This window comes from Emydura macquarii, unplaced genomic scaffold (assembly GCF_026122565.2).
Source record: "Emydura macquarii macquarii isolate MOO-44397 ecotype Brisbane River unplaced genomic scaffold, CSIRO-AGI_Emac_v2 contig_2428, whole genome shotgun sequence".
Lineage (NCBI taxonomy): Eukaryota > Metazoa > Chordata > Testudines > Chelidae > Emydura > Emydura macquarii.
In genome coordinates, this window is record NW_027132565.1 from 309,414 (window position 1) to 319,664 (window position 10,251).

Sequence of the window (10,251 nt, forward strand, 5' to 3'; positions counted from 1 at the left end):
AACATGGAATCCAAGAGAATCGGAACATGGTCACTGAGCCCCCTGGGAGAAGCAGATGACGAGGGAGGTGTGGGGAACTGTCATGTCCTCAATAGGAGTTCCCAGGATCTGTGCGCTCTGGGGGCCTTGCTGACGCACACACAATCCTGGAGCTAAACCCCTGCCTGTTTCTAAACCTGCAGAGCCCAGAGCCCTCCCCATGGCTGGAGCGAGTCCCAAGAAGGGAGGTGAACAGGGATCCTGTGTGCGAGTGAGAAACGAGACAGAGAAGACAATACACGGCTTCTGCCCCCTTGAAAGCTGGAGGGTTGAGTGAGCATGTCCACAAGTTTTGACCCCTTGGTCCCATGGGAGGGGGTAGAGAGATGCAAGTTCCTGTCACAGTGCAGCTCTGGATTATGGAAGCAATTCCCCTCCAATCTAACTGACCAGGGAAGACCCTGACCAGATTTGGAAATGCAGACCCCACGGCTTCTAAGAACTGACGGGACAAGAATCCCTTACCCAGCGAGGTCACATTTTTGTAATTCTCCTGCATGACGTCCCTGTAGAGGGCTCTCTGAGCGGGGTCCAGCAGAGCCCCCTGCCCCTGGGTGAAATACACAGCCACCTCCTCGAAGGTCACCGGCATCTGAAACAACAAAAGTCTCCACTCACAGTCTGCTGCCCCAGCCAGAACTCCCCTAGTGATGGGAGAGAAAGGCCAAAAAGAGAAATGCTCTGGAAAGGCCGGACCAGCAGAATCCCACCCCATCCTGCTCAGAGCAGCCAGGAGGCTTCAGGGGGTGGGGAGTGTTAGAAATAATCAAGCAGGTTGTGCCCGGGGTGGATTGGGGAGACAGAACCTTTTATTGTCTGCTCGTTCCACCTCGACGCCGGGAGTGAGCAAAGAGGGGGTTACTTTACAATCCTTTTATCCATAACAGCATGTCAGTGTGTACACATTCCCAGCCACTCCCCGCAGACCCTTAGTTGGTAACATTGACACCTATCAAATGAATATTAATAACTACAGGATGAATACAATTATACCCGCCCCTGTGTGTTGTTTACAGGATTTTGCCCAGAGCCCAGGCACATTACCTTGAAACTTACTAAGGCCTGGTCTACACTGGTGGCTTAATTTGAATTAAAGTCCCTTCATTTAAATTAATTACACCCACATCTACACTAGCACATTATTAATTCAAATTAAGGAGCCTTTAAAATGGAATTAATAAAACCACCTCTGCAAGTGGATTAGCACCTGAAGCGCATCAGTTCATTCGTATTAGTGTGAGTGTGGACGCAATGGGACGTAAATGGTGAATGCCGTGGTGAATGCGTTTTAAATGGCAGCAGTGAGAGGGAATTCTTTGCTACATTGTTTCAGTGGCCAATCATGGAAATTGATACTTTCTTATAAGAGTTTATTCACAGTGCTACATGTGGATACATTAGATCATGCTTTCCATCAGTGAAAAGGAAACATTTGTATCACTGTATTAAACTACTAACCGACTCCCTTGTAATCTATCTTACATTCTACAGACACCTGTAGAATCAAAATCAAAGGCAAGCAATATACAGGGGATGGTAGGGGGAGCATGAAAGGCAAACAGCATACAGTTCTAAAGTAATTCAGGATACGCTGCGATGTATTTGTCACGGTCAAAATGAGAGCACAGTTCAGCCGGCTCCATGTGCCTGCAGCAATGGCCATCGGGGGAGTAAAAAAACAGCATGAAAATCCTTTTGCTGTTTGTTTGGGGGTGGGGGAAGCAGCGCTGCATCCTGGGATGACGACACTCGTCACAACAGCCTCTATGGTTAGTTGCACTGTGGGATAGCTTCCCACATTGCACTGCTTTCTAATTCGAATTAAGGCTGGCCAGTGTAGACGCAAGACATCAGCACAAACACTGTAGCGTGGACAGTCTGCAGCACTTTCTATAAATCGCATTCTGTAATTCAAATTAAGCTAATTTGAATTAGTGCTGTAGTGTAGACATAGCCTAACATTCTTTCAAATATACTGTATGCAAGGGAGGGAAAGAGGACAATGCTCTGTTCCCACCAAAGACCTTGAACAGAAGGAGAATAGTTATTGGTTAGTCTCACTCCTTGTGCAAATGGCTAGGAAGGGAGGGAAAGGAGAGAGAGAACAGACTCTAGCCACAATTCACACCAGTAACAGAAACAAGGTTTTGCCTGTGCCATGAACCCATTCCCTGTGGCTTAGGCCTCATCACTTGTCCAGCTTTTAACTCTTTACTCTCCTACAGGGAGAAAGTGAGAGCTCCTTGTCCCTCCAGCAGATGAAGGAGTGCTGGTCTTCTCCTTTACCACACACTTATTAGCCACAGGCTGATATGGGAAGCTGAGCTCAGAGCAGGGGACAGGGACAGGGTGGGACAGGAATCCCAACAGCTTCCCTTCCTGTTTTACAGCAGCCTCTGGCTAGTGGGTTCAGGCTGCAGCCCTGGGAGTCTGGAAAACGTTCACAGCCCCGTGCAGTTCATTATTACCCAGTGCAGGTCCCTCCCAACAAAACTAAACCCAGTGGGACTTTTAAACCCTCCCAGGGACAGAGTCTCTGATCCAAAGGCTAGAAGAAGAGCAGAATCAAAGGATTCACTTTGGGGGACTCCCCCGACATTGTCCCCAAAGACCACGTGACCCCCTCCAGCGCCCCAGCCCCCGCCAAGTAGTGCAGTCTAATGTCTGAGCCAGTCTAATGTCTGAGCCCCCCTGGACCATCACTGCAGCCCCCAGGGACACTCAGGCAGGGCTCGATCTCATTTGCCCAGCCGCCCTCACCCCCTGCCCAAGCTGGCAGCGACTCTGGTCTGACACCAGCCTGGCTGAGCTCTGAATCCTGCCCAGAGATCAGGCCAGGACCCCGCTCAGCCCAAACATTCAGGAGACGACACCCAAAATCGGGAGTGTGTCTGTAAAGAACGGTAACAAATTGTGGGAAGGGGGTGTTGGTGTGTGTGGGGGGGTGCAGGTTGTGTCTGGATATTTGCTGAGTAGTTTCCAAGCCCTGAATTCCCCTGCCCAGCCCCCAGCCTTATTTCACCACAAAGGGGGAAAATCCCCCCGGCTGCTGGGCTGGAGGCCCCCCCTCACCCTCTTCCTGCCTTATGGGGGGGGGGGAGCCATTCTCTCGCTCACTGTCCCTTTGTCATTAGCCTCTCTCGGTCTCTTCCCCACCCAGCCTCCGTTAGCCCTCACCTGCCCCATAGCCCCTCCCCCACATCCCCCCTTTGCTTCTCAGCACCCCCCACCCGGACTTCCCCTCGACTCCAGCCATGTTCACCCCAGAGCTCTCCACCCGCCCCCCATTGCCCCGCAGCGCAGCCCCTGCCCCCATCCCGGCCTGCCCCGCACCCCATCACCCCCCCTGCCCCATCGCACCTCCCTGCCCCCCGCAATGCCCACACCCTGCAGCCGGGCTGGGAGCGGGAGGCGCCGCTCCCTGGGGCGGGGCGGGGCGGGGGGGGAAGGTCTCTCTCACCTTCCCTGCGAGCGGGGCCTGGACCGGGGCCGGGAAGGGCCTGGCCAGGCTGGGGTCTCTGCCCCGGGAGAGGCTCCTGGGTGGGGCGCAGCGGGGATGTCACCGCCCCAGTCACCGCCCGGCTGCAGCCCGGCTCCGGGGACCCAGCAGCCGCCGCCGGGCTCGGATCTCGCCGGGAGCCGGACCCAGAGTCGCAGCAGCAGCGAACCAGCCCCGGGAGCCTGGAGCCGCCTGTGCTGCTGCCGCCACGAGCTCCGCCCGCGATCACTGCCACCGCCGCAGCCCAGCTGCTCCTGGGTCCTAGCGCCCGAGGGATTCCCGGCAGCCGCCCTGCCCCACACCTGCCTCCTGGGCCCACCCGTCCCCGAGACCTTGGCCGCCTCTCTCAGCATCAAAGGGCGCATCGTGCATCGAAGCCGCCGGGCCAAGGGGCAGCAGGAAGGAGACCCCAGCTGCGGGGAGGGGGAGAAGGGGCGTTTCTGTGCAGGAGTCCGGGCATTGCTGCAGACAGTCCACAATGTGCTCGGGGACACGGGGGTGATGGGTCCTGCTCGGCCACAGGCTGCCCGGAGCAGCGGGGGGGGACACGTTTCTGGGTGGTGACACCACCCCCGGGACACACTTTGCCCCTGGCAGTTTTACTACCATGGGACTTGGGCAGACAATGTATTTACAGCCTGGGGAAGCAGCCAGACAGCCCCTAATGAGGGGGTGCAGGGAAACCTCCCCCTATTATTCACCGGAGGGGGCAGGAACGAAACGATTTGCATTTTAGCATCCACACACAGCTGCGGGTCACAGCAGGAGGACAGACAGACAGACTCCTTGTCACCCACCTGCCTCGCAGCTGCTGGACATGGATCTCTGTGCGGAGGAGATCACCCTCAGAGCATCCAGTTCAAAGATTCAGTGGACTCTGACCCAGACCGACCCAGGGCTGTGAATGGTTCGGTGTCTCCCGTCTTTAAGTTCCACTTGTCTTTAAGTCACTGGCTGCTTGGCCTGTTGTTGTTGAAGTCAGTCGTCCTCTCACTGTCACTGACAGAAACAGTTGTAACAATTGTCTTCATAGAACTCGTCTTTTAATTCACTCATTTCCGTACTGCCACCACTGGATGGACCATTCCTCTAAATGATTTGTTTGGTAGCATTAGAACTATAGTAACTCTGTCAATTGCTTGTTCTCTATCATCGTAGGCAAAGTCTGACATGACTTCATATTGCACCTGAAACTCCGTTTTGAATCAGTGTACTCCATTAACGAGTCTGCGTCTTGCTGAAACTTCATTTAGGGGCGGATCATTTCATCTGAATGTGTGAATGAAGCATGAGTGATGGTATCAGTCTCCAGCACTAGCCTGGCCTGATGCTCATGGGGATTACAAATGCCAGTACCACCTTGATGGCTGAAGAAAGCAGACGACACCCTGAAAAAAGCAAGACGGATCCACTCTAGAAAAGAAACAAAGTCCCATTGGAAGCAAGATGAAAGTCATGTCTGTAATGGACTGGTGGTCGATGGTCACACAGACCCCTGAGGCAGCGTACACAGCAGCATCCACAGACTCACGTTAAAACTCAAACATATCAAAAGGTGGGTGAGACTGGAAAGTTTGGGGGTTTGTTCTGCAGTCCTCATCTTGGAGCATTGGAGTCGCGACTGACAGAAGCCCGGCTCCCTCCTCGTGCCCAGCCTAGTTGGCCACTAGGCTTCCTCGAGCAACTCATAAAAGGACTGGTCATTATGTGACACCATCTTGCAGAACGTCTTGGGTATGAATGTGTGTGAGACTATTTTTACATTTGCAATAAACGCGGTGTGTTGCCTTGTCCCTGAATAAGATCCTGCTCGTCTTTTCTTTTACAAGTATAACAAGGGCAAGGAGCACAAGACATCAGAGTTTTATTTCTATGGGATATTGGAGGAGCCTAGGAGGCAGTAGTGAGGTTCTTTAGGTGACCTCACTATGCATTTCCATCCCAGACCATGTTAGCATTGCTTTTGCCTTTAACCTTCCCTCTGGAGTTGGCAGCCACTGAATGCAAAACAAAGGACACTGGAAGTGGGAGAAAATAAATTCTACTTTATTATTTCAAATGATGAAGACAGACAGATTCCTTTTCCCAGCCCAGCACTACACCCAACTCCCACATGCACCAGCAACAGAGCAACTCTGATAAATGGGTAGAAACGTGCAGAGAAGCCGTGAGAGACGCTGGGACCCAGTCACAAAAGCAAACACTCTGAGAGCAGGGAATCCAAAGAGCTCAGGTTACAGTGAGGAATGTGTGGTGCATGGGACACAGACAGTCTCTGTTGTCCCCACACAGGACACTGCAGAATGTGGGGAGGGGCTGACTAGTTGGGATGTCACACTCATCTCCCTCTGGCCTCAGTGATGGGGATCGGTCTGGCTTTAAAGTTCTCCAGGTCTGCTGACTTCCCTGGCTTCCTTCCCACCTCTGCCCAGCTTGTTCTCGCAGCAATCAGGAGATGCTGCCCCATTCCCCACACCATTCTTCATCAAATCAAAGAAGATGAGGGTTGGAAGGGACCTCAGGAGGTCATTTAGTCCAACCCCCTGCTCAAAGCAGGACCAACCCCAACTAAACCATGCCAGCCAGGGCTTTGTCTTCTTGGGATGGCATTCATAGCCAATTAGATTTCAGGGGTAGCATCACATGACGCTCATCATAGGCCAATTCTAGTCTCTCTCTGACTCTGCTGCAGGGAGTTTACAGTTCTCAGCCTCAGCTGTCTGCCTCTGAGGAGCAAACCCAGAAGTTTCTCAGCTCTGTCCCCCCATCTCCCAACCTTTCCCCCTCTCATCTGTATCTCACATCACTGAAGGGATGAGGCCGGAACTTCTTTCCCCATTTCAGTCTCTGCCCCTTGAAGAGACAATCTACACTTACCCTCAATGTTTGTGCTGATAGATATTAATTGTCATTCTTCAAAGACAACAAAAATCAGGTGACAAAGGGCAGAAAAAGGTTAAAATTAAATTAAAAAGGACTATTCCGGCAAAGGAACATTTGTCTCGTGATTTCCTCAACAAATCTGAGCTACATCCTGCCAAACTATTCTAATATCTAAATGTCTGAGCAAATGACTTTCGGGAAGAGAGAAAAACCCACAGTACAGGGTTTTTGTATACGGGCTAGCAAATACTTTCATGTTCAGAAAGTTCAGACTCAAAACCAGGAAAATAAATTTACCCATTTTTTCTAGGGGCTAAACCTGCTTTACTTCTTGCCTCATTATTTGGTCGTGTCAGTTACAAAAGTTTTAGCACCATCATCATAAAAATAAAACAAGCCAGCGTCCCATCTGAAAATGATCTGGACTAGCCTAGACAAAAACCAGAAGCAATTTTACCAATAGACGGAACCAGGGCTGTAAGATCAGACAGCTCCAGATGTGCCTTCAGGTTCATTTGGATTCCCTTCCAGGTCTGTGGGACTTTCTTCCCCATCCCTCAAGAGTCTGACTTAGGATCATTGAAATCAAAACTCTGATTCCTAATCATGGAGCGCCAGGGACACTGTGTTAAAGTGACACTTTGAGCGGTGGAGGGGTAGAATGAAGAAAGGATAAACTCTCCATTGCTTGAATAGAGGCTGCGATTTCGAGCATGAAGTGTGAGTGTGATGGGGGAACCCCTAGGAGTTACCCCATTCCCTATGAAATGACACAGATGCTAAAACACCACATTTTACTGTCCCCGCTCCAACTTTTTTAGCATCTATTTAATTCTGGTCCATAAGGGAGAAAATGCACAAACAATACATGCTTTACAGCATGGCCTGGAGTAATGTGAGACTATCTGGGAATGAGACAATCCCAGCCCCAAAGGGGGAAGTCAGGGACTAGCAATCACTCTGCTAACGGGGGGATCAGAACACAGAAGATGTTCAGGGTCAGTTTACACTAGGAAATTTGCTGGCGGGTCATAGAGATGCGCTGGCTAATCCCAGCCACATTTCCTACCACAGAGAGAACCTCCGAGGCTGATGTGGTGGAGGGAGGTGTGGGGAATCTCTAGGCCTCTCACAAAAGGCCCTGCAGGAATCAGCCCCTCTCAGTGGTGCTCTCTGAACGCAGAGGGGGCAGGGAGGGTGAGTGATCAGAGGCAGCATCTCTCTACCCCTGTGCTCTGCCTCTCCTCTTATCCTGTTATCCCCAAACAATTGACAGCCCCGGCAGCCACCTCCTTCTGCTTCCCAGCTCCAACCTTCAATCCCCAGTTTCCTTCCAAAATACTATTCCTTGTCCCTCAATATTGAATCCAACAGAACCCAGCACCCTGCGGGATTTGAGGGGGGAGGCCGGGTTACCACCCCCATGTACACTCCCCCTGCTGGGAACAGATCCAGGTAAGTGGGGGAGCCCAGGCCAGGGGTGGTGGAAGATGGGGAAAGGTATCTAGAGCAAAAGCGGGGCCTGGCCCCACTTTCCTTTGCTTAATCTCCAGGACAGGGGGATCCTGTCTGGGAAGGGAGAAGGGGGGAACTTCAGCCAGGCAGAGGGAGCATCTGGAGAAGTTTCTCTCTTTTCCTTCCCCCACCTGTGGCCCGTCAGCTCAGCAGTCAGGGCTGCAGCAGGGAGGAGGGGCTGATCGGGGCTTCTCCACCTCTGCCAGGGGTTTGCTTAGACCAGGCAGAGCCAGAGCGTCACTGACCAGCTGCTGCTGTATCCTCACCCCAGCAATAGGCAACTGGATCCTTGGGAGCCAAATACCCCTGATGTGTGTGGGAATTAGGAAATGGATTGGTTATTATGGCCAGTCCTGGTCAGAGCCCTGAGAGAATTTTCCTGCTGTGTGGACGAGTTTCTCATGTCCAAGATGGTGTCAACTCCACTTGGAGCATTTTCCACGCCGAGGACATCTCAGAGGTTTCATCTCTGTGCAAATTTGCTGATGCCTGATACTACAGAAGCACCAAATGAAACTTCCCCCTCATTCACGGTCTTTCTGTTGTGTGCATCACTAATGTGTGAGCTCAGATTGAATCCTTTCCTGCCATCAAGCTATTCCTAGGGTTGGGCTCACCCTTGTGGGTTCTCCGATGTTTAGCAAGGTTTGAGCTCTTACTGAAGCTTTTCCCACAGACAAGGCATTTATGAGGTTTATAGCCAGTGTGGATTCTCTGATGCAAAATAAGGTTTGATGTGCGCATGAAAGTTTTCCCACAGTCGAGGCATTTATAGGGTCTTTCTCCCGTGTGGCTTGCCTGATGTCTAATAAGGGATGATCTGTGTGGGAAACTTTTCCCACAGTTCAAGCACTTATGGGGTCTCTCTCCTGTGTGGGTTGCCTGATGTGTAATAAGGGCTGATCTCCGTGTGAAATATTTCCCACAGTTCAAGCACTTATGAGGTCTCTCGCCTGTGTGGATTGTCTGATGCCTATTTCGGGCTGATCTGTGTGTGAAACTTTTCCCACAGTCCAAGCACTTATGGGGTCGCTCTCCTGTGTGGATTCTCTGATGTGTAACAAGGCTTGATCTCTGTGTGAAACTTTTTCCACAATCGAGGCATTTATAGGGTTTTTCTCCCCTCTGGATTCTCCAGTGTTCAGTAAGGTCTGATCTGTGGCTGAAACTTTTCCCACAATCAAGGCATTTATAGGGTCTCTCTCTTGTGTGGATTTGCCGATGTTTAGTAAGGTTTGAGCGATTATTGAAGCTTTTTCCACAGTCCAAGCATTTATAGGGCTTCTCTCCTGTGTGAATTGTCTGATGTGAAATAAGGTCTGTTTTCTGAATAAAACTTTTCCCACAGTGCAGGCACTGATGCGGTTTATCTCCCGTATGAATTCTCTGATGTCTGATAAGGTGGGAGCTCTCAATGAAACTTTTCCCACAGTAGAGGCATTTATAGGGTCTCTCCCCTGTGTGGGTCCTCCAATGTCCAATGAGGTGTGAGCTGCGGCTAAAACTTTTCCCGCAGTCCAGGCATTTATGGGGTTTCTCTCTAGTGTGGACTGTCTGATGTGTAATAAGCTCTGATCTCAGAATGAATTGTTTCCCACACTGGAGGCAGTGGTAGGGTTTCTCTTCATTGGAATTTGTCTGCTGGGCCATGGTGCCCTCAGGATCCTTGCATCCACTCCAACATATAATAAGTTCATCCACTTTCTTCCTGGGGTGGTTTCCCAGGTGCATCTCTGATTCGTGCCAATTTCCCCAGGCTTTTCCCTGTTCCAAGCACTGGGGAATTATTCTTCTCCCTGGTGGTTCCACTTCCCCAGGAACTTCCTGATGTTGATTCTCCTCCTCATTCTCACTCACTCTCTCATCACCTGCTGGGAGAGACAATCCAGACACTTAGTCATTGTCTGTGCTGGGGAGAAGGAGGAAGAGCACAAAGGGAAAACCCAACACAATAAATTTGCAAAGACGGAGCAATTGGATTCTGCCTCTACATCCCACCCAAACACTCCGAGGGCAGTAAAGTTGGGAAGGAAACTCCTGCAGCTAACAAGAGGGGTGGAAAGCCGTGTGCGATATCTACTAACTACAGCCTGCCCTCAGTGACATGAGGCAGAACACAGGGTGCTTGCTCACACCCTATTTTGGGGATTCTCAACTTTTCCCATCACTCTCCAGATGGTCTCTGTGTCAGTTTCACTGAGTCCTCACCTGTGCGGCTGCCTCTTGGGATCTCCCTGTCCTCACAGGCCTGGAGATCGGGCACCCACGGCTCTTCCCCTTGTTCCAGTCGGGCAACCAGGACAGGTTTGGGAACG

At 51.4% G+C, this 10,251-nt stretch overlaps 1 pseudogene; it reads right to left on the reverse strand.

Annotated features, from left to right (window-relative positions):
- Positions 1-10,251, reverse strand: part of LOC137162542 (zinc finger protein 850-like) — a 28,229-nt pseudogene extending 17,978 nt beyond the window's left edge.